The sequence below is a fragment of the Ixodes scapularis genome, unplaced genomic scaffold (genome assembly GCF_016920785.2).
Source record: "Ixodes scapularis isolate PalLabHiFi unplaced genomic scaffold, ASM1692078v2 PGA_scaffold4__175_contigs__length_147842914, whole genome shotgun sequence".
Taxonomy (NCBI): Eukaryota; Metazoa; Arthropoda; class Arachnida; order Ixodida; family Ixodidae; genus Ixodes; species Ixodes scapularis.
In genome coordinates, this window is record NW_024609879.1 from 59,514,696 (window position 1) to 59,536,731 (window position 22,036).

The window sequence follows — 22,036 nt, forward strand, 5'->3', positions numbered from 1 at the left end:
TCTTCGTGCTCCGACTGGGTCAGCAATTTACGAGCAGCCTACGTCAAGAGCGCGTCGCAGCTAGAACGCTACCGCCTCTTAACACTCTTTCCATCTAACCTCAAGAAGAAAGATATCCTGAAATCAATTCCTGAAGTGACGAAGCATGCTTTGGACCAATCAAGAAAGCTGAAAAAAATGGGGGTCTGGGCGTCACCTGACCCATACCAAGGACATGCTCTCAACGAAAACGATGTCGCTCTTGCGTTGACTTACTACACATCAGATGCGAAAGACTGCTCAAGACAAAGCCCGAACAAGAAGGATGTCGTAAGGCTCTTTATTGATGGTCAGGAAGTCTTCGTCCCGAAGCGATTTATGACGAGATCTATTAGGGAAACCTACAAAGAATTCAAGGCGGCCAATCCCGAGTCAAAAATGGGCCTAACAATATTTTATTCTCTTCGGCCCAAGTGGGTTAAGAAACACCCTGCACATGAAGAGTGTGTGTGTATGCTGCACCAACTTCATACTCTGCCTGATATCTCTGTCAAATGCGGCGGGGAAGACCATGACCTTTGAAGACGTCCAGAAAATTTTTCTTTGTGAAAATCCTTCCCAAAACTGCTTCTTGCTGAGGTGTGAAGCCTGTTCGAGCCGGAAGGACATATCCCTCGAGATGCTAGGGATGAGCACTGAAGATGAACTGGAGTTGGCACTGTGGGAATCTGGTGGCGAGTTGGTGAAAAAACATTTGGAGGCCACTGCTTTTCTTAACGGACTCAACAAGTGGACGAAGAAATACATACCCCACTATTATATTCGGCGCGCACAACAGAGAGCAATATGGCTTGAAAAAGCAAATGTGAAGCCACGTGTCGTAGTCCTCCACTTTGAGTTCGCCAAAAACTGGAGTATTGTGCTCCAACGTGCAGTGCAGGGATACCACTGGAAAACCAAGATGGTGACAATCTTCACCTGCGTTGCGACGACCACGAAGGGAACACTAAGTTTCGGCGTCGTGAGTGATGATACCTGTCATGATTCTGCACACGCGCTCTTTGCGCTCACAATGATTGAAGACAGGCTCGAGGAACTCCTGCCCGTTTTTTGGAGCTAATCTATGTTTCGGACGGCGCTCCAAGCCATTTACAATATCGGCACCAATCACACGAATTTCAAAAGAAGTTTGTTGTCAGCAGGTGGATCTACTCGGCGTCAGGGCACGGCAAAAGCGATGGAGTGGGTGGTGTGCTGAAGCATCATGCGTCCCTGCATAACTTGAAAACAACTGAGCTCAGCTCCATAACTAACGCGCGTACGTTCGTTGAAGCTCTCGGCCAGAAAATCAAGGGGATAACCCTTGTCTTCGTCGACCAAGAGGAGCTGTCCCGTTATCGGGAGCTTAAAAGGAAGGGGTGGGAGAAGGTAACCCCATCGAAAGGCATTCAATCTTCTCATGTGTGGAGCAAATCAGTGGGGGAAGGGGGAGGTGATGTGGTCCTAGAAAGAGTTTACCAAACCCCAGAATAGACAGAGCTAAATGGTGGGACCGTGAAAAGGCCGGACCGTTTCAACAGTGCGTTCATCCTTGTCCCCCTGTGAGTGCGCGCTGTGTGATCAGACGACGCGCCATAGATGTTGACACTGAACTGACTGCAATTTGGACAAAGCGAAAACTGGCTCAGAATCGCATCAACCTCTTGTCTCGAAATGTGCTACATCGAACGATGACTATCCCTATCCCAGGTGTTTATCACTGTTTTTCAGTGAGCAGCACCGTGTAGTATTGAAAAGGTACTGCGTCATCTATCCATAAACCAGACGGAATTTGGCGGTGTTCAATTCGTTTTAAAGTTTATATTTGTATTCACTTTGAGTGTATTTTATGTTAATTAGGAGTATATAAGACATTTGGTCAACATATTTTGATATATATTATGAAATCAATATGTTTAGGCTACAACATGAAATATTACTTCCCTTCTCTGGTTACGTGTCGCATCTTGAGTTTAAAATTCCGAACTTTATATGTAATTGTCATATTTTCTTATGTCAGACAGATATGCAGTGCATATACATATGTGCGATTTAGTATCTGACGCTGAGGAAGTACGGTCTATTTTGTGCACATACGGGCTCTTTCGTAAAATAACGAGCATTTCGTGGCGTGTAAGGACGAGCATTTCTTGGCGTGTAACGCTTCAAATGCGTTAGTCATGCGTTTAGGTTTCATTTCTATTTGCAGTGATTCATGCCAGGTTACTTAGACTTTTCCCTCGTGACTTAAGTTTGTCCGTGAGTTTAGATGTTACGTACTTCTCCGTCAATACATAAGGCGAAGCTCACACACCTTTCAAATCACCCCAGTGCCAAGTAAATAAATATTGTAAGGATAAATATTGTTACTTCACTTGCTTTTACGCTCAGATATTGTGGTAAGTACTAACATTAAATAGAAAACATTACATTGGCCAAAATTCTGCTCAGCAAAGCGCCTGTGCGAAGTCCCGTTTAAAACGCTCATAGCACGAGATTCGAGTCTTAATAGCGGCCATACAAACAATATATTACAATTTCTGTTGGTAGTTCCTGATAGACTACTATATTAACTAACTGTGAATAAAAAACGAAAAAAATAAAAAGTGGGTTTTTTTAGAAAATCGACTCCAAATTTGCTAGTTTTTCGAAATATTCGTTTTTCAGGCACATGTAGCGCATTATATACTTGTGGCAAAATATTGAAATTATACTCAAAAGAAAGGGCATAATTGGTGCTTTACGGTGATATAAAGATTATAAAAATATGTTGATTAGGTCACACAGCACAGCTTGCTGAACTTCGTCAAATATCGTCACAGAGAGGCGGTTTGACAAATAAAAAAAACATCATTAAGAATGTTATGACCTAGACGCTTAATTAGCATGAAAAAGCCTATGTCTAGAGTGTTCCCAAAAAGTTATATTGATGTAGCGTAAAAAGTAGGGAAAAGGGAAGGAGTGAAATATGGCACCTCCGATAGGCTGGAAAAACATCAATTTCCACCTTGACCACTTCAACGGTCCATAACTTGAGAACAAAAAATCTGACGGAATAACCGTTTGCGTCTTCTTTTATTATAGGAATGGCCCCAAAACATATATTTTTTTCGTCAAATTAAAAATTCGACCCTAAATCCGTGCCTGAGTTGAGATGAAATCACCCATATACAAACATAACTTCCGTTCTAAGTGTATTGGTCTAATCTTAACCGTTTTCATTCGTCATAAGGTTAGTGGTAGAATGTGAATGCTGATTGTGCGTTCACCATCGTATCGATCAGGGCATTACGCGCAAAAGGTGCGTTAAGAATGAAAACCGCTGCAGTATGCCAACCTAAGTTTGGCAGGAAGCCGGCCTTGCAGCTCGCAGAATAATTGCGTAATGGAGGAGCATTTCGGCTCAAGTAGAGGATATTGACATATGGTGCGCCAACCCTAGACGCAGAGGTTCCCAAGTGAAACCAAGACCTCGATCGGTTTCAGGACCGATGGCATTCCTCGACTTGGTACTGGATTATTGAAACAGCGGTACTTAGGGACATTTGCACCCAACACTTCTGGCTATTCAGTGCTTAATGTATTACTTACTACATCAGAGCGCAGTGATACAAGCTCCTGGTTGTGCAAGGTTTGCTGTTAACTACATATCCGTTGCACCGGACGACGTTGAACCCAAACTGGATTCATTAGGCGATCCGCTCTATGCCAACAGGTGCGAAGAACGCAGCGCGCGTGGTCGCAGATATATGAATGTAGTCTATTCTGTCCTATTTCTGTGGTTATGGATGAGACTGTCTTGAATTTACTCGTATCGGATATGTCGGATATAAGTATCTATTTAGATTGCTTTAAAATGGTTATAAATGGCCTTAAGAATTACTTTTTTATTAGTATAGTGCATATATGTGTTTATGAATTGGAACAGCTTGAAATGACCATGGTTGGATGATAGCATCTTTCATTGACCAGACTTGGTTTTAATGTTTACAATGGCTATTGGACTGTATAATTGACACTCGCGAGCTAGTTTGGTTTAATGAACGGGAGTCGTTTTCAGTATATATCGTTGGCTATTAGAGCCTAGTTTTTTAATGCATGTGCTGTAAATCGATAAAAATGACTAGTTGAAACTGAGATCAACAAATATGAGCTCTTTCTGTTTTTAAAAACTTTAATTGCGTCATGTGGGTTATCTTGGCTATTAGCACAGATTTTTGACTGCAATATTCTGAAATGACGGCTACAAAGGGGGGACCGGAGGCCTAGTGGGATAAAGCGCACACCCATCTCGACACGCGTGGAGCGAAAGCTCGCGTTGAAGAACCCCCGGATCCTGGAGTCAAACCCCATCTCTGACCGTTTCGGTCTGGATGTGCATCGTACCGGCGTGCGGTCGTGTATCACTACTGCGTGGTGCACGTTAAAAACCCCAGGTTAGCAGTCGTACTGCATTGGCGAAATTGCTCATCTACAGTGTAAACCAGTGTCACCCCATTCTGGGAGACCGACCTACACTATGCACAAGCACAAAACATTCAATTTGACTTTTTGACGGCTATAACAGTCGTTTGGTGAGTATAATCAAAAGTTCAGAAACTTCACGTCCTACTTCATGTGATTCACTTCAATGAGTCATTGTTGGCTATAAGCATCTAGTTTTTTAAGAAGATTGCCATATGTCTACTTATGGCTGTGCATTGTAATTTATAGCCAGCAATTGCAATCTATAGTCACCTTAAATACAGAAATAGCACTTAGTCAGCAGTACTGCTGACTATGACCTCTTTTTGTATTTACAAAAGGGAATGACTTAAAGTGGCCATTGCTATTGATTGGTATGCATAACGTACAGTAAATCAAGTATTTTTTAAAGGACAAAAAATGGTGCTCCCCGTAGCGTACTCAGCCTTTCATAAAAAATTTTACTTCTGTGGTGGGATTTACCTTGAGCATACTTAACGAGTGGCATCGAGCTTGTAAGATTTTTTTTTCTTAATTTGAAGACTGGCGCCAGCCCAAGAGAATGAGTAGCACCGAGAGCCGGGGTTGCTGTCAGCAAGAGGTGGCGCAGTGTGATGCATTCAGGTTACTGTAATGATAGTTGAATTAAATAAGGCTAGATATATTAACTTAATCTGACGAATGTTTTATTAAAAAGTGCGTTTTTTTCTAAAGCCTCGTAAAAATGAAAACCAGAGAAATAAAAACTGAGACATGTTTACAGTTCTTTTTACTGCCGAACTAGAGCCCAGCTTTTCAGGACGAAGAGGGGAAACTACGGAGGGCAGGGCAGGCCCCTCCTCCCCCTACGGACTCTCCCCTCCTCCCCTCCTGCTCCCTTCCCATTTAGCGCGAAATATTTCCGCTAAATTTAGCACCAAATATAGCGAACATTTTCTCGCTAAATTTAGCGGGAAAAGTGAATTGGTGTTGAGGTCATGTAACGTAAAATTTAGCGGGGATATTTTGCGGGAAATTTCCCCGCTAACTTTAGCGAGAAAAGTTTCCACTAAGTTTAGTTAGAAAACGTCCCAAAACACATCATGCAAGCGAGCGGTTAAGCCGACGGCGATGCGGCTCAAGCAAGAAACGGCCCAGGTAGCACACTTTCTTGGGCCAGCTTGGGCCAATGTTGGTATTTGATTGTAGTAAGCTGGCCCAGCATCGCCCAAGGAATACGATTGTCCGCCAGCCTGGCACTTCATTGTATTTTCTGGCCTAAGGTTTCCATGCTACAGCCGGGTAAGGGCTTCCCTGGCTGGAGCTCCCATTTTCCCGGCCAGGGGCGGCTGATATAGACAGACCACTGCCAGGAAGTGCGTTTCCTTGGCTGTAGCTCGCATTATCCCGGCCAGGGCAGGCCGATATAGACAGACCCCGGCCAGGAAGTGCGTTTCCTTGGCTGGAACTCGCATTTTCCCGGCCGGCCGATATAGACAGATCACTGCCAGGATGTGCGCTTCCTTGGCTGGAGCTCGCATTTTCCTGGCCAGGGCCGGCTAATATAGACAGACCACTGCCAGGATGTGCGCTTCCTTGGCTGGAGCTCGCATTTTCCCGGCCGGGGCCGGATGAGATAGACAGGCCACTGCCAGGATGTGCGCTTCCCTGGGGATTCGCTGAGATTTCCCTGGCCCAACCAATACAAGAAACAGCCAGCGTTCGGCCATGTTGCCAGACTACAGAACGCAATGAAGGTGAATTGCAGTGATCAGCTGTACCCTGACTGGAGCTCGCATTTCATAGGGCCAGAAATACCAGTGATATGCCGCTGTTACTCCGGCCGGCTGAAAGGATGGCGAAGACGCTCCCCGCCCAGGCTGTCCAATCACCCCAGCCACAGATGCCCGACGACCCGCCTGCTAGCGCGGACTAAACAGCTTACGCTGAACTGAATAAAATTAAGTCTCCGGGTTGTTCTAAATTGGTTCCTGTGCATTTTATTAACATAGGTCACATTCTTGAACATGCACATTAATAGCATTTTCGTGAATACTAGCCTGTTCTCAAGAAATATAAAATCTGAGACCCTCATACAAAAATGGTCTATGGTCATCTATGGACAATTATACGGCAGGCTATCATCCCTTATGGCCCTCTATGGTTGGCCAGCTATGGTTGGCCAGCTACAGCCAGCTATAGAAAAATCTATGGCCCTTTGTCTACAGACTGGGAACCAATAAATCATTTTCAACCAAATGTATGGCCCCGAGTCTAAAGACTAAAACCAATTAATTTTCTTTCGACGGCTACAGAAAATCACTACCGGCGCCTACTTTTTTTAGTAAAACACTCCACGTTAGAAAATTAAATCAATACTAAATTTCTGTCAAGCCGGTGACAAACCATGACCCAAGATATCTTCTCCGCGGTTGCAACGAGTCGTGAAAACCAGTAATATGGTTTGTTTGAAAAACCCATTAAAATACTTGCACAAAAATTAAATTAATTATTACCCGCAAAAGTGAAAATAACTTACACTGGCGCCGAACACTGCAATCAAGCAATAGATTTATTGCAATCTTCAGTACCAGTGTACTGCATGTCATCACTGTATTGTCAACGTGATTCATCAAACTTATTCAAAAGTTAATTAATACATTGAATTTGGGAAATACAGGGTTTTGAATTAAGAGGTGGGGGCTATTCCAAGAGACAATCCAAATAATGTATTAAGTACGAGTAATATTTGCTCCGCCTCTTCGTGTTTTTGCGACAAATGATGGGTCACCGGCAAAGTCGGATTCAAGAATTAGACTGCCATATATACAGCTAGTGCGAACATAGCGTTTGTAGATCTGCGTTGTTGCTGCTGTTTGGGGAAGTGTCCTGCTTGTGTTGTGTGTGATCAGAGATGTATGTATATCTATACATAAATTTACACGTATTGTGCCTTACACATTTGATATGTATACATTGATATGTATTTACACATATTTATACATTGATACACATACACCATGTACCGTTCAGAAGTCGCGGGAACTTGATGTAAAGTTTTTTCTTTAGGGTTTGCTGGCTAAAGAGAGCCATAGGGAAGCCATAGAGAAGTCTTTATTCAACCATTAGAAAAGCTAAAGAGCGCTATGACTGGACAGCGATAGGGCCATAGACAAACCTAAAGAAAAGTAGAAAAACACATACTGCAACATTATCATCCCCAACACTGGCTCGCCCGTGAAGAGCCACCCTAGTCCGAGTTCTTTTTACCCATATAGCTAGGATTGGCTGACCCGGAAGCAGCCACCCTGGCCTGGGCTGTATTTATCCGCGTATAGCCAGGATTGGCTGACCCGGAAACAGCCACCCTGGCCCAGACTGTATTTGCAGGATGGAGCCCATATTGGCTAGACGGGGAATTGCAGCTTACTGCAAATCTTGGCGTGCCAGGTTGGCTCTAGCTGAATCCTTGGTGCAAAACAAGCATGGCCCAAGGAAAGTTTCCTTGGCTGCCCAACCTGGCGCGAGCTAGAGCCAGGGTATTGTGCTACTTGGGTAGTGGCGCAAACTTGGGTCTTTGTTCGCGCTGCTGTTCTGCTTGGGGAGGTTACAAGTTACTGCGTTCGTATAAGATAGTTTGCCGGTGCCTTGAGTGCTGCCTCTGACGATGGTTCCTGTGACTGATGACGTGTTTGGATTCGCTCCGTCCTCACTGCAGCGCGGGCAATGGCTGTCTCTGTCTCCGCGCCAGCGAGCCAGGTAAGCAGGCTAGACCCTTTGAATTCATTTTCATAATCAGTCGCGTGTGAAACTGAACCTTTTTGCAACCCAATTTGGAACAGCTATGCTAGTAATACAACCGCCAGTGTGTACAGTGGTTAACCACTGTGGTAGAGGATACTGGTGTTGTTGCCCACTTCCGGCCTTCCCAGTCTGTCGTCCGCTATGCAACGTTGCATAGTGGACGGCAAACTGGGGAGCCAGGAAGGGGTAACAACAGTAGGATCTTTTCATTCCTAGGAGTTGCTTTGCGTAAAGGCTGAACCGCATGTAAGCGACGAGAGTCAGCGACGAACGGCGGAATTTTCCCATGGTCGCTTGTCGCGTCGCTCGCTTTTTGGATTTCTAGAAATCATCGCTCATCGCCTTGGTCGCTTGCCCCCGTCGCTTTCATGCGGGTTGCCGCGTCGCGCGAGTGACCGAACGACAGTGAAGCGGATCGCCGTCGCTTGTCTCGTCGCTCGTCAAATCGCTGACATGCGGTTTATACTTAATTGCCACGAGACTGGCACCACATGTACGATTGGCACACGCTTCCATATTCTCTTTCATAGTGTTTATGACAGTTCATATTTTTTATTCCTAGCATTAGTTACATTCCGTTTTGGAACAGACGGGTGCAAATCTGCCATTGTTCTAATTACTGATGTTTCTTCTTATTTCAGCCCCGCAGGGGGCACCTGTGAAAAGAGGTGTTTGAAGAGTGGCGTCTCCACGGACCCCGAGCCGCGCAGGGGGCGCCTGCACCTTATGTGCTAGGTGCTTGGTGAGTAGCGTCACCACGGACCCCAGCCACGTGGGCCACCATACCGCAGGCAGGGGGCACCTACTTTAGTAGGTGCTTGTTGAGTGGCGTCACAACGAACCCCAAGCCATTTGGGTTCGCCCACCCACGTCTGGCTGTGGGTGGCTTAACCCGTGTACGGGAAAAAGGGGACCCTGGTGGTTGAGCTGAGCCCGGGGTTTGTTCGGACCCTTTGGGGCCCCCCGGGCGAGGCAATACACCGCTTCGGCCCCTGCTTCTTGTAGACGGGTGTCCTGGCTTGGCGCGACCAGGATAATTCAGTCAGTCGCCTCTTCTACCCTCTTCTTTCTTCTTTCACTTTTCCTCCCATCTCTTTCTCATTATTCTACACACTCTTCCATCCTTTTTCACCTTCTTAGGCGGCAAGGGCCAACCTTGAGTGGAAACAGGTCCTGCCCCTGCTACCACACTAGGGTATAGTGCTCGGGCAGCACTGGTAGTGTAAATTGTGAGCCAAGCCTTTCTTGCTATGGCTTACCCCCTTGTTGGGCTCCGTGGTGAGCGGCGCACCCGGGCACTGAACCTTCTTTCCCATGTTGTGGGTTCCCGTGCAAAAACCTTCCTCGATCGGCCCCTGGAAAGGGTCCGCACCGAAGTTCAAGCTCCAAAAGAGGCACCACCGACACCTGCCAGATTCCCCAAGTTTTCAGTTCTTCACTCCGAAAGTGACAAACAGCTTTCGAAATCATCGCCTTTCCTTGTCGCAAAGACACTCGAAGGTGTGGTCGGCAAGGAATTTAAAGCAAAGAAAATGGCATCTGGTGACCTAGTTGTCGAAACCGAATCAACCGAGCAGAGTACTGCACTACTTGGTTTAACATCTGTTTCTGGACATGACATCTCTGTATCTCCCCACCAGACATTAAACAGCATTCAGTGAGTTATCTCAGAGGATAATTTTCTGGACACCTCTGAGAGTGAAATTGTTGAAGGCCTTTCCGACCAAGGTGTCACAGCTGCAAGGCGGATCACCATGCGTCGTGACGGGAAGGAACTAGAGACCAAACATGTTGTACTCACCTTCCAATCGACCATCCTTCCTGAGGCTGTGAAGGCTGGGTACTTACGGTGCAGGGTTCGGCCGTATGTGCCGAACCCCCGTAGATGTTTTAAGTGCCAGAGATTTGGTCATGCCTCTCAGAGCTGCCATGGAAAGGCCACCTGTGCGAAGTGTAGCAAGACCGACCACGAAGCTGATGCATGTGATAACAACCCACGCTGTGTAAACTGCTCAGAAGCGCACCCAGCATATTTCAGATCATGAAAGACATGGAAAGACGAGAAAAAAATCCTCACTTCGAAAGTTAGGGAAAACCTTTCTTTTCCTGAAGCACGCCGTCGCTTTGCATTCGTGCAGATAGGCGGCTATGCCCAAGTAGCGCAGCGGGGACCTGCATGGACCACTGTAGGTTTCAGTGGCAACCCAGACGTCCTTTCTGGACTATGGGAAGGCACGAGAGTCCCCCACGCCCCAGCTGAAGATTCAGCTTCCGGGGCGGGCAACCTCGGCTAGGCGGTTTTCGGACCCTCCAAGCCAGAGTGCGAATCCTCGCGCTCCAACAGGGCAACAGCCTGTGTCTTCTCAGGCTATTTCCCGAACCCAGGACCGTCCCTTCTCCGCGATCTCCTTCAAGGGGAAGGGTCGACACTCTCGCCCACACTCCTTGGAGAGAGCATCATTGAAGGAGCGGCATGGCTCTCCTGGCGCACCTGCAGTGCCTAAGAGACAGGAACGGGTGGACTTGAGCGACGCTTCGCCCAGCACCTCCTCTGCCTCTTTGGCTGGGGCTTGTCGCGGGCGAGGCATGGCGCCCCGTTCCCCGAACCTGAACAAATCTGCAGAAAAAGCCTCGCCTCAGGAAACTGTGGCCATGAATGAGTGTAGAGAAGTCTCCACTCATACGTCTGACCAAGACTATTTGGAGTGGCAGACTATTAAGAGTAAGCAGAAAAGCAAAAAACCGGTGACCCCCCCCAACGTGATATTGCGAATTAATTTTCGCCACATGCGGAAGCTTTAGAACTTTTATTTATTCTCCCAGTGTTTCCTTTTTATTCGTATTTTAACTCAATTTTAAAACAATGACCGATTTCCACTTTATGCAGTGGAACTGCCGTGGCCTAATCAGAAATATTGATGACGTAAATTGTTTTATGGACGAGCTGAGACCCATTGCACTCCGCCTCCAAGAAACACACTTAAATAAAACTGATACACAGATTTTACGTCAGCACAAGGTTTTTAGAAAAGACAGAATTTCCTCAAACTCGTCTGGAGGAGTGGCACTAGTGGTGCAGAATGGTGTTGCTTGCTCTGAGGTCCTCCTTTCTACGCCTTTAGAGGCTGTAGCGGTGCGCCTTCTTGTTGAGCGTTTGATCACGGTAGTTTCTCTTTATCTTCCACCTAACTCTCCACTGAATATCAGTGAACTTGAGTCACTTGTAAAACAATTACCTCAACCTTTCTTAATTTTACGCGATTTTAATGCCCACCACCCTTTGTGGTGTAGTGCTCGCCAGGATTCATGTAGAGGTGTCGTAGAGCGGTTTTTGTTGTCATCTGGGTTTTCTCCTTTTCATGGGAGGGAACCTTCATTTTTTAGTGCAGCACATCAGTCATTCATATCTATTGACCTTTCTATTGCATCACCAATTTTACTTACATGCTTTTTATGGAAGGTTTTAAATAACCCTTTGGAAGCTATAATTTCCCTATTTTTTTAGAAAGCGCGATGCCAGTTCCTTCCATTCCGACACGACCTCCAAGGTGGAAATTGGAAAAGGCTGAGTGGTCTCTTTTTTGTTCGGAAGCTTTTATTGATTCATCTGTTCTTGCAAACATGAGCCCTAAAGATGCTACGCTGTATGTTACTGAAGCGATCATAAATTCCGCATCACGTTGTATCTCCCAGAGGTCTGGACGACTCCCCAAAAGGTGCAAGTCGTGGTGGAACGATCACTACACCACAACACGCAAGTCGCAAAACAAGGCATGGTGCATCTTCAGACGTTATCCCACTCCAAGGACTTTACTTGAATTCAAGGAAAGAAGAGCCAAAGCTCGCCGAACGCAAAAGCAAGCGAAAGGCAGGTCTGGAAAAAAGTATGTCACCTCTTTGAGCAGCTTTGTTTCTTCAAAGGAAGTGTGGGATCGTCTCAGGAGAATTAGGGGAGACTATCGATCTTTCAGGATACCCCTCTTTCCATCAGCAACATCCTTGAGGGAACAAGCAAATATTCTTGGTGAACACATCCAGGAAGTCTCTAATTCAGCCAACCATAGTGAATCTTTTAAGAGGTTTATATTAGCAGCAGTAAAACAAACTATTTCGTTGTCTGGTGGTCAGGGTGCTCATTATAACAAGCCATTTACACGGTGTGAGCTTGAGTTAGCTCTCGGCGTCAAAAAGAATTCTGCGGTAGGGCCGGATAGGATTCAGTACGAGATGCTAAGAAGACTGTCGCCTGAATCCCTAAACAGTTTGCTCACTTTTTTAAAATTTATTGTGGGATTCCGCTTGTTTTCCGGACTGTTGGAAAATGGCACACATAATCCCTCTACTGAAACCCAGCAAAGACCCCTTTTTACCGACAAGTTGCCGCCGAATTGCTCTGACAAGTTGCCTGGGCAAAACCTATGAGAAACTCATTAATCGTCGTCTTATACATTTTTCTAGAAGCAGAGGGTGTGTTTGATAGAGATCAGTGTGGCTTCCGAGCAGGCCGCTCCACAGTAGACCACCTTGTCCGCCTGGAAACTCTATTCGGGAAGCAGTTGTTCATCATCTTTTTTGAGCTACAAAAGTCTTACGACACGACTTGGAGATATGGGATCCTTCGAGACTTGTACTCGTATGGTATTCGAGGTCACATGCTTCGCTGTATTCAAAGCTTCCTGACGGTTTGGACCTTCCAAGTGCGTTTGTGTTCCATCCTGTCTTATGTTTTTCTCTAGGAGAATGGCGTCCCTCAGGGTGGAGTACTAAGTGTTACACTCTTTGCTGTGAAGATTAATAGCCTGGGAAAGGTTGTACCACCATCTGTATCCTATGCAATGTATGTTGGACGATGTGCAGATATTTCTTTCCTCTTGTAGCTTGTCCAGCTGTGAAGGGCAACTGCAGCTCACAAACAATGAGATGAGCAAGTGGGCTGATCAAAATGGCTTTAGGTTCTCCCCGAAAAGACAGTCTGTGTTCCCTTTTCACTCCGCCGTGGCCTGTTTCCAGAGCCAGTGTAGCACTTGAATGATGTTGCTATATCTGTAAAGGAGGCCCACAAGTTAAGGAATAATACTTGATAAAAAACTCATTTTTATACCCCACTTGAAAGAGTTGAAACATAAATGCATACGTTGTTCAAACATTCTCAACGTGTTGTCGCATACAACCTGGTGTCTGACAGACGTGCCTCTCGCGACTTTACAACTTTTTGGTATGGCCCAGCTTGGACTATGGCGCGATTGTTTATGGGTTGGCGCATCCGTCTGCCCAAAACATGTTGGACCCCGTCCATTACCTGGGGCTCCGACTTGCCACGGGAGCATTTCGAACATCACCTGTGCCTTGCTTGTATGCTGATATCATCAAATGCCCCTGAAAAGACGAAGACAATATTTGAGTCTTTGTTATGCTTACAAGACACAGTTTTCCTCAGCATTCCTCTTTTGATGCCCTCCAATCTGCTACATCCCTCCGACTCTTCGAAAACAAGCCGAGTATTGTTCGGCCTCTGAGTTTCACAGTTCAAGTCATGGCAACATCACTCCGGCTTCCAGTTAGTGAAGCTGCTTTGCTCAAGAGCAACGAAAGAATTGCACCTAGGGACCTTCTGCCAATCTCTTGTGACTGGTCACTCTCCAAGTACAGAAAGAGAGCTATTTCTTCACTCGTTCTTCAGAAGGAGTTTGCGGAACTGGAACAGAAATACAAGTACTACTCACACTTTTACACTGACGGATCAAAATCATCAACTTTCGTGGGGTGTGCGGTTTAATCTATTGCCTTCAAAAAAGTTAGACAACTGCATACTATAGCAAATATTTTTACTACTGAATTGTACGCCATTTCATTGGCTGTTGAGTACTTAGTGGAGAACAATATCATAAAAGCAATTCCGTTTGTCGACTCCCAGAGCGTTCTTCTGGCCATTTCGTCCTTAACAGACAGTAAGAACTTTCTCGTGCAATATCTTCGCATACGGTTAAACCGAGCACTTCAACTAGGACACTCAATCAAATGCTGTTGGGTTCCTAGCCACGTAGGTATTTCCGGCAATGAGAGAGCACACTTGCTTGCTGACTCTGGAAAAGAGTCCCCGAAACTGCCTCTTGGCTTGCCACACCAAGACCTGAAACCAATCATCCAGAAATCAATTATGAAGTCGTGGCAGTTGGATTGGGATATGGAAAAAGAGAACAAGCTTCATGTTATTAAGCCTCAACTGGGGGTGATTGAGAGTTCCTCCCACAAAGACCGTCAGGTTAAAGTTCTCTTTTGCCGCTTACGAATCGGCCATACCCGTTTGACTCATTTGCACATGCTCTGTGGTGAAGACGTTAAACTTTGCGAGAACTCTGGGAAAGCTATGACTGTTTTTCACATTGTGTGGCATTGCAAACCTTTAAACCAAGAGCGGCGATCATGTTTTCCAGATATTTTTCGAGGTCACCTTCCCTTTCACCCATATTTTCTGCTTGGCGATCAACCATTGGTACCATAATAACTTACAGCGCGACTGGGACAAGGACAAACAGACACGGAATGCAGTTTGTGGCCTGCATAGAAGGCGTGGTCTACAAGATTCCGTTTTCCTGCGGACGTGCCTACATAGGACAGACTGGGCGTTGCCTCAACATAAGACTACGGGAACACCACAGTTCTATGAAAGGAACCGCTCACACGCACCTCGCGATGCATTGCCGGGATTGCGGATGCCAACCCCTTTTTAACAAGACTACAGTGATGTTCCGACACAACCACAAACTACCCCAAAAAATGATGGAGACGTACCACATAACACAAACCATATCCTTGTGTGTGAGCCAGCCCACAGTGACTTTGATGAAGAGCGAGATCGGCTTTCTGGATCTCGGATAACTTGGCCGGTTTCGTATTGAGTGAAAGAAGAAGGGCCAGGGCCACGGAGGGGCATGCCTGCACGAGCAGCAGCAGCATCACATATCTTTTCTTTTCAATAGAATTAGTTGCTAGTTCAGCGCTTGTCTTGTGTTTTCTCCTCTGTTCGTCCTTGTCCCAGTCGCGCTGTAAGTTATTATGAACTCTTACCAACTCGCCCAATTGTCCATTTTGCATTGGTACCATTGAATCGAGTTTTAAATTTCCTTCATAAAACCGGCTTTTTACACCAGCTGTAGCTTCCAGTTCTTATAGATTATACTTTTAAGCTTCTTGGAAAAACCTTTCTTTGGTGCAATATGGCCTAAGTTGCTCTTGCGCCAAAAAAAAACAATCATCATCATATTCTTATTTCAGATGCCTTGGGGTACTATGTTAGCCACCACCGGAATCCGACACTTTAGATGCGGAGAATCTCGCCAACCGCCTGGGACACATGAATAATTTCATGAATTTTTTTTTGCATTGTGCATTTGTTTTTATGTTTATTTTTGCGGCCTGCAGTATGTATTTCTTGTGGCAATAAATTGAACTTTATTAATTTACGACGGGTTTTTGTCAATATGACCAGTTAAACTGGTTTAACTGCATGGTGAATTTCTATTGTCTAGCCAAGCTTGCCCCACCAAACAAAATTGTCTTTTGGTCGGCTGTAGAAAATTCTTCGTATGGTCGGCTTTAGCTATTTGACCCGACTAGGTAAAGAATTTTCTATGGCTGTCTTTAGCGTTTTTATGGTCGCCTCCTTTATGGGCCTCTTTAGCTTTGTCTATGGCCCTATCGCTGTCCAGCCATAGTGCTCTTTTGCTTTCATAATGGTTTGCTAAATACGTCTCTACGGCTTTCCCTATGGCTCTTTTTAGCCAGCAAACCCTAAACAAATTATTTGCTTCAAGTTCCCCGACTTGTGAACGCTACATGCTGTATGAATATCAATGTATATATATGTGTGTAAATCTATCTATATACATACATCTCTGAATACACAAAACACAAACAGAACACTTCCCCACACAGCAGCAACAACGCACACCTACAAATGCCCTGTTCGCACTAGCAGTATATACAGCAGTCTAATTTTTGAATCCGACTTTGCCGGTGACCCATCATTTGTCGGAAAAACACGGAGAGGTGGAGCAAATATTACTCGTACTTAATACATTATTTGAATTGTCTCTTGGAATAGCCCCCATCTCTTAATTCAAAACCCTGAAAAATAAAAATGTAGATCATTAGGCTAATGAATTAAAATGTATTAATGATCTTTTTAATAAGTTTGATGAATCACGTTGACAATGCACTGATGACATGCAGTACACTGGTACTGAAGATTGTAATCAATCTATTGCTTGATTGCACTGTTTGGCGCCAGTGTAAGTTATTTTTACTTTTCGGGGGTAGTAATTAATTTTAATTGTTGCAGAAGTATTTTAATGGGTTTTTCAAACAAACAATATTACGGGTTTTCACGACTCGTTGCCACAGCAGAGAACATATCTTGGGTCATGGTTTGTCACTGGCCTGACAGAAATTTAGTATCTATTTAATTTTCTAACGTGGAGGGTTTTTTCTAAAACAAGTAAGCGCCGGTAGTGATTTTCTGTAGGCGTGAAAAGAAAATTTCTTGGTTCTTAGTCTTTAGACTCGGGGGCATAAATTTTTCTATAGACGGTTAGAGACAATTTATTGGTTTCCAGTCTTTAAACTCGGGGCGAAGGAGTTTTCTATAGGCGAGAAAAGAACATTTATTGGTTCGCTGTCTTAAGACACGGGGCCATATAAATTTCTATAGGCGTCTAAATAAATTTTATTGGTTCCTAGTTTTTATACTCAGGGCCATAAAATTTTCTATGGACGGTTAAAGACAATTTATTGGTTCCCAGTCTTTAGACTTGTCGCCAAAGAATTTTCTATAGGCAGGTAAAAAACATTTTTGGTTTCTAGTCTTTAGACACAGGGCCATAGATTTTTCTATAGCTGGCTGTAGCTCTCTTTATAGATTTCTATGCCCGACCATAGAGGGCCATATGGGGTGATAGCCTGCCATATTATTTTCCATAGACGACCATAGACCATTTTTTTATGGGCCATGCTGTATATACAATAAAGAGCCAAGCTTGGGGTACCGCTGAACCGCTGAGCTACCCGCCTGGCCCAGGCCATAATTCTAGCGGTGAGCCAGTCCATGGCGACACAGGGAACCGCCGGTGGTCGCCAGACTGGCATACCAGGAGAGGGCTGCCTAGCGCCATGGGGCAAAACAATCTAGGCCCAGTGAAACTTCCTGGCTACCCAGTCTGGCTCAAGCTTGAGCCTTTCGTAATGCGCTGCTTGGGTATTGGCCATCCTAAACCAGTCGGTTACCAATGTTTGTAACCAATTGGCTAAGACATGCCAATGTTGGCAAGCCTAAACCAATCGATTTCCAACATTGTTAAGCCTTAGGCTAAAACAGGCCAATCTTTGCCAGCCTAAGACATCGATTGCCAGGGCTGATAATCCATCTATTAATATTCGTGCCACACTGGCAACTCGAATGCCATTTACAATGAAAGACACTCGTGTGATCGAGGAATCGGCTCGCGATCTGTCACGCGTGGAATGTGCTACGCTTAGAGTGTCGCGCGTTAATTGTCCGATCGGTCAAGTGTCATTTGTTGTAAAGGGCATTCGAGTGGCCCGTGAGGCACGACTATAATAAAGCCCAAGTCGGCCAGCGTACGCCAATAGGTCACCAATGTTGTAAAGCCCCTGGCTGACAGGCCAGCCCAAACCAATCGATGGCCAATGTTGGTAGGCCACTGGCTAAGACAGGCCAATGTTCGCTAGCCTGAGCAATCGATTATCAATGTTTGTAACCCAACGGGTAACAGAGACCCATGTTGGGCAGCCTAAATGAATCGATACCAATCTTTGTAACCACTTAGCTAAGACCGGCCAATGATGGCCGGCTGGCGCCAATCGATTGCCAACGTTGGTAAGACATTGGCTAACGTGGGCCAATCTTGACCAGTCAAAGCCAATCAATTTCTAATGAAAGTAGTTCATTGGCTAAGAGAGTTCAGAGGTGTACAGCTTAAGCCAGTGTATTCCCAATAGTGGCAGAATCAGAGCAACATTGGTCCGCCATAAATACAAGGTCCCAGACAGCACATGACGTCGGGCCAACATTGGCATTCAATTGGCAAACAATGGTCCAATATCGTGCCAATGTGGCCATCGCAGAACCCATGTTGGTGGTACACTGGTATATACTGGCCAACCTTGGCCTTGCTTGACCAACGGCCCACCAACGTTGGTAATCAATTGGCTTAGGCTGGCCAACATTGGCCTACGTCAGCCAATGGCTTACCAACGTTGGTAATCGATTGATTTAGACGGGCCAACATTGGCCAACCTCAGCCAACGGCTTAGCAACGTTGGCAATTGGTTGGGTTATGGTGGCCAACATTGGCCTGTCTTAGCCAATTGGTTACGAACATTGGTAATCAATTGGCTTAGGCTGACCAACATTGGTCTATGTTAGCCAGTGAGTTGCCATCATTGGTAATCGATTGGCTAAGACAGGCCAATGTTGGCCAGCTTAAGCCAATCAATTACCGACATTGGTAATCGATTTACTTAGACTGGGCCACATCGGCCTGTCTTAGCCACTGGCTTACCATTGTTATATATAAATGGCTTAGTTCTTTTAATGTGCTGTTTGCGCACGGTGAGAACAATCTCTAGCTATGGCTCCGGGGGGAATGATTCTTCTGTTTTCACACGCAGAGCAAGTTAGCAACTGAATTAGAACGCTGTATACATTGGGAGCTGTAGCAAGTTCGAACGTCCACACAGAAAAAAACCGCGTTCGGTGACAGGTTAAAAGTAAACGCTGGGGAGGAGGTCGACTCCTCCTGATCTTTCGATCTACAAATATGGAAAGAGATGGGAGGAGCTTCTACCACCTGTCACCGACTATAACTAACACGCGTCTTCCCGAAACTGATGGTTATGCTAAGCAAATTCCACACGAAATACAAAATGCACGCTTCCTTCGATTTGTATATATGTTTATACGTCAAAAAGCAGAGCGCCTCTTCTCTTACGCCCATTTAGCGACGCAGCCGGGAAACCTTTCCAAAGAGGGGGGGGGGGGGGGGGGGGGAGGCAGGCAGGGTTCAACCCCGAAATTTTCACCCGCCTCCCCAACCTAGGACACTGGTGTATTGTCAGCTGTATGTGATCTTGAAAATCTCAAGGCAACCCGCTTTGCTGAGCCGCAAAACACGGCCTATAATTCAGACTGAACCGGACAAAATTAAAAAAATAAATAAAAAGCACTAATAATTTTAGCAAAAAAATAAAAACTTAAACAAATATCCAGCGACTGATTAAGATATTACATGTCTTCACGAATAAAAAATTGCGTTGAATTAACATCTCGAACACCCTATGTTTGAGGTAGGGGGTGACATAAAGCTGATGCGCATTTCAATCTGCAAAGAAAGGTTATCACGCAACATATAACAGAAGAAGCTGAGCATTATGCCTGCTTGCCCAAAAATGACTTCAAAGTGCGTACAAAATACGGCAACTGCAGTACTGACTACGGTAGTGACAACGCCCTCAGAAATATAAGCTGTAATAGAGCCAATGGGTTACCAAAGCTGGCAATCGATTGGTTTAAGCTGGCCACCAATTGCGTCTTAGCCAGTGGCCTACCAACGTTGCTAATTGAATGGCTAGGGGGGATCCGTGGCCGAGTGGGCTGAAGCGCACACCCAGCTCGACGCGCGTGGAGCGAAAGCTCGCACTGCAGAACCGAGGGATCCTGGGTTCGAGCCCCACCCCTGCCCGTTTCGATCTGGATGAGCATCGAACCGGCGTGCGGTCGTGTATCACTACTGCGTGGTGCACGTTAAAGACCCCAGGCTAGCGGTTGTACTGCACTGGCTAAATTGTTCATCTACAGCGTGTGACTCGTCGTAACTTTAATGGCAGACCAACTACACGCTGTATAAATATCCCCACAACCCCCAATTGAATGGCTTAGTCTGGTGTGATGAGCGATCCCGCGACCAGCCGAAGAGGACGAGAAAGAAGAAGACGAGGTGGGGGCATGCGAGGAGCGCGAGAGGGGATTCGGGCGGTTGACAAAGGACGGAGCAGACGCAACCAGGCCAGACCTCCGTCGGCGTGACCAGACGTCAAGAGGCCCGACCCACAACCCACTTCTCACGCAGTCCGGGCGCCAACCTTCTTTAGGTAGACAAGACTGCATGCGTGGCGCAGTTGAACACCCGCTGCCACTCCGTGCCACAGACGTTCTGGGCCTGACTCAAGCCTTCGGCCAACGCCCAACTGCCTCGTCGCTACGTCCTTCGGCCCAGACCTTGGCGGACACCTGGTCATAGGCTGCCACCGGCGCACGGGGCCTGATTCAAGCCTTCGGCCATCGGTCAACTGCCTCGTCACTACGTCCGGACCTCGGCTCTGACGTCGTAGACCCCTGATCATCGGCTACCACGGGTGCTACGCCGCAAGGACTGAAACGTCGTGAGCGAGGGACTTTTTAGGGGACACTCAAACCTTAACATTTGTTGAAGTGGTGTAAATAGTTGTGTAAATATTTTTTTTCTATATTTCTACAGTGCAATGTGAATTATCCCATAACGCATCCTCGTGTCTTCTGTCATTTCTTTACCACATCACGAACCTCACGACATCTGGCCAACAGTGGCCTGTCTTAGCAAATGGCTTATCAACATTGGTAATCGATTGGTTTAGGCTGACCAACGTTGGCCTGTCTTAGCCAATAAGTTACCAACATTGAAAATATGTTGGTGCAAGGTATCAGGGTGCCCCGTTTTCTGGAATCGAGCTTTAAAAACGAATGAAGTACTCTAGGCAATGAAGATCACTGTTGCCAAAAGGCGTCTTGATAAAAAGGCTGCTAGGAAGACGCTGTAATTAAATAAGTTATTCATGAATAAAACGAATTGGCAAACTTTATTAAATACTTGTTTGAGGGAAAAGGTGTCAATTGAAAAGTTATATTTTGAATCGATTCTTGATGAAGAAGTTACTTCGCAGCTACTCTGCTTCAATTTAGTATGAACCGCAGCACTTGCTACGGTCTTTCTTGGCCTATCAGGCGCCAAAAAGGTTGCGATGCTGCGCGGGAGATGCACCAAGCACTGCAATGGCTCCGCAGGCGTTTGCAAGGTCTCAACGACAAAGCAGCCTCTTGTAACACCAGTGAGCTGACGGTGGTCGGAGTTTCCACGCTCACTTTACAGCAGAGAGTGCGCGGTCGGCCAGATCGAGGCGCAGTCGGATCTCATGCCGCGATTGCTGCGCCGTTGCTCTGTCTTGCACCGACATTCGAAACAACTCGGTCGAAGCTGCATGCGGGAAAAATTTTACGAGTCTATTGCGCGATGTAGTGTCGCTACAACGTGTAAAAGTAGTCCTCACCTCGACAGGGGCGCAAGCAGCGGCGCTATGTCCGTCGACGCCCACGTCGAGAACGACGAAATATACCTTAAAAAACTTTTTTCACACACCAAACAAATGTTTAATTACTTAATCGTGAATTTTGAGCCACCTTAGGGACGTCCTATTACCTCACTGTTCTGTAAATTCCTCAAATACGCAAACACTATTGCTGATATATTTCTTTTTTTATTATTCTGCGATATGATAATTGTCGTTAGCACTTTCGAGCCCAGAACCCCTCCATGTGTTGCCATCGTTTTGTGAGCTTCGCGTTTTTTTTTCTTTAACTTCAGCTTTAGGAATCTTTGCATTCACAACGTGCTGCTTGGGAGTGTGCTTTACTAAGACCAATGTGGGTTTGAAAGCGTAG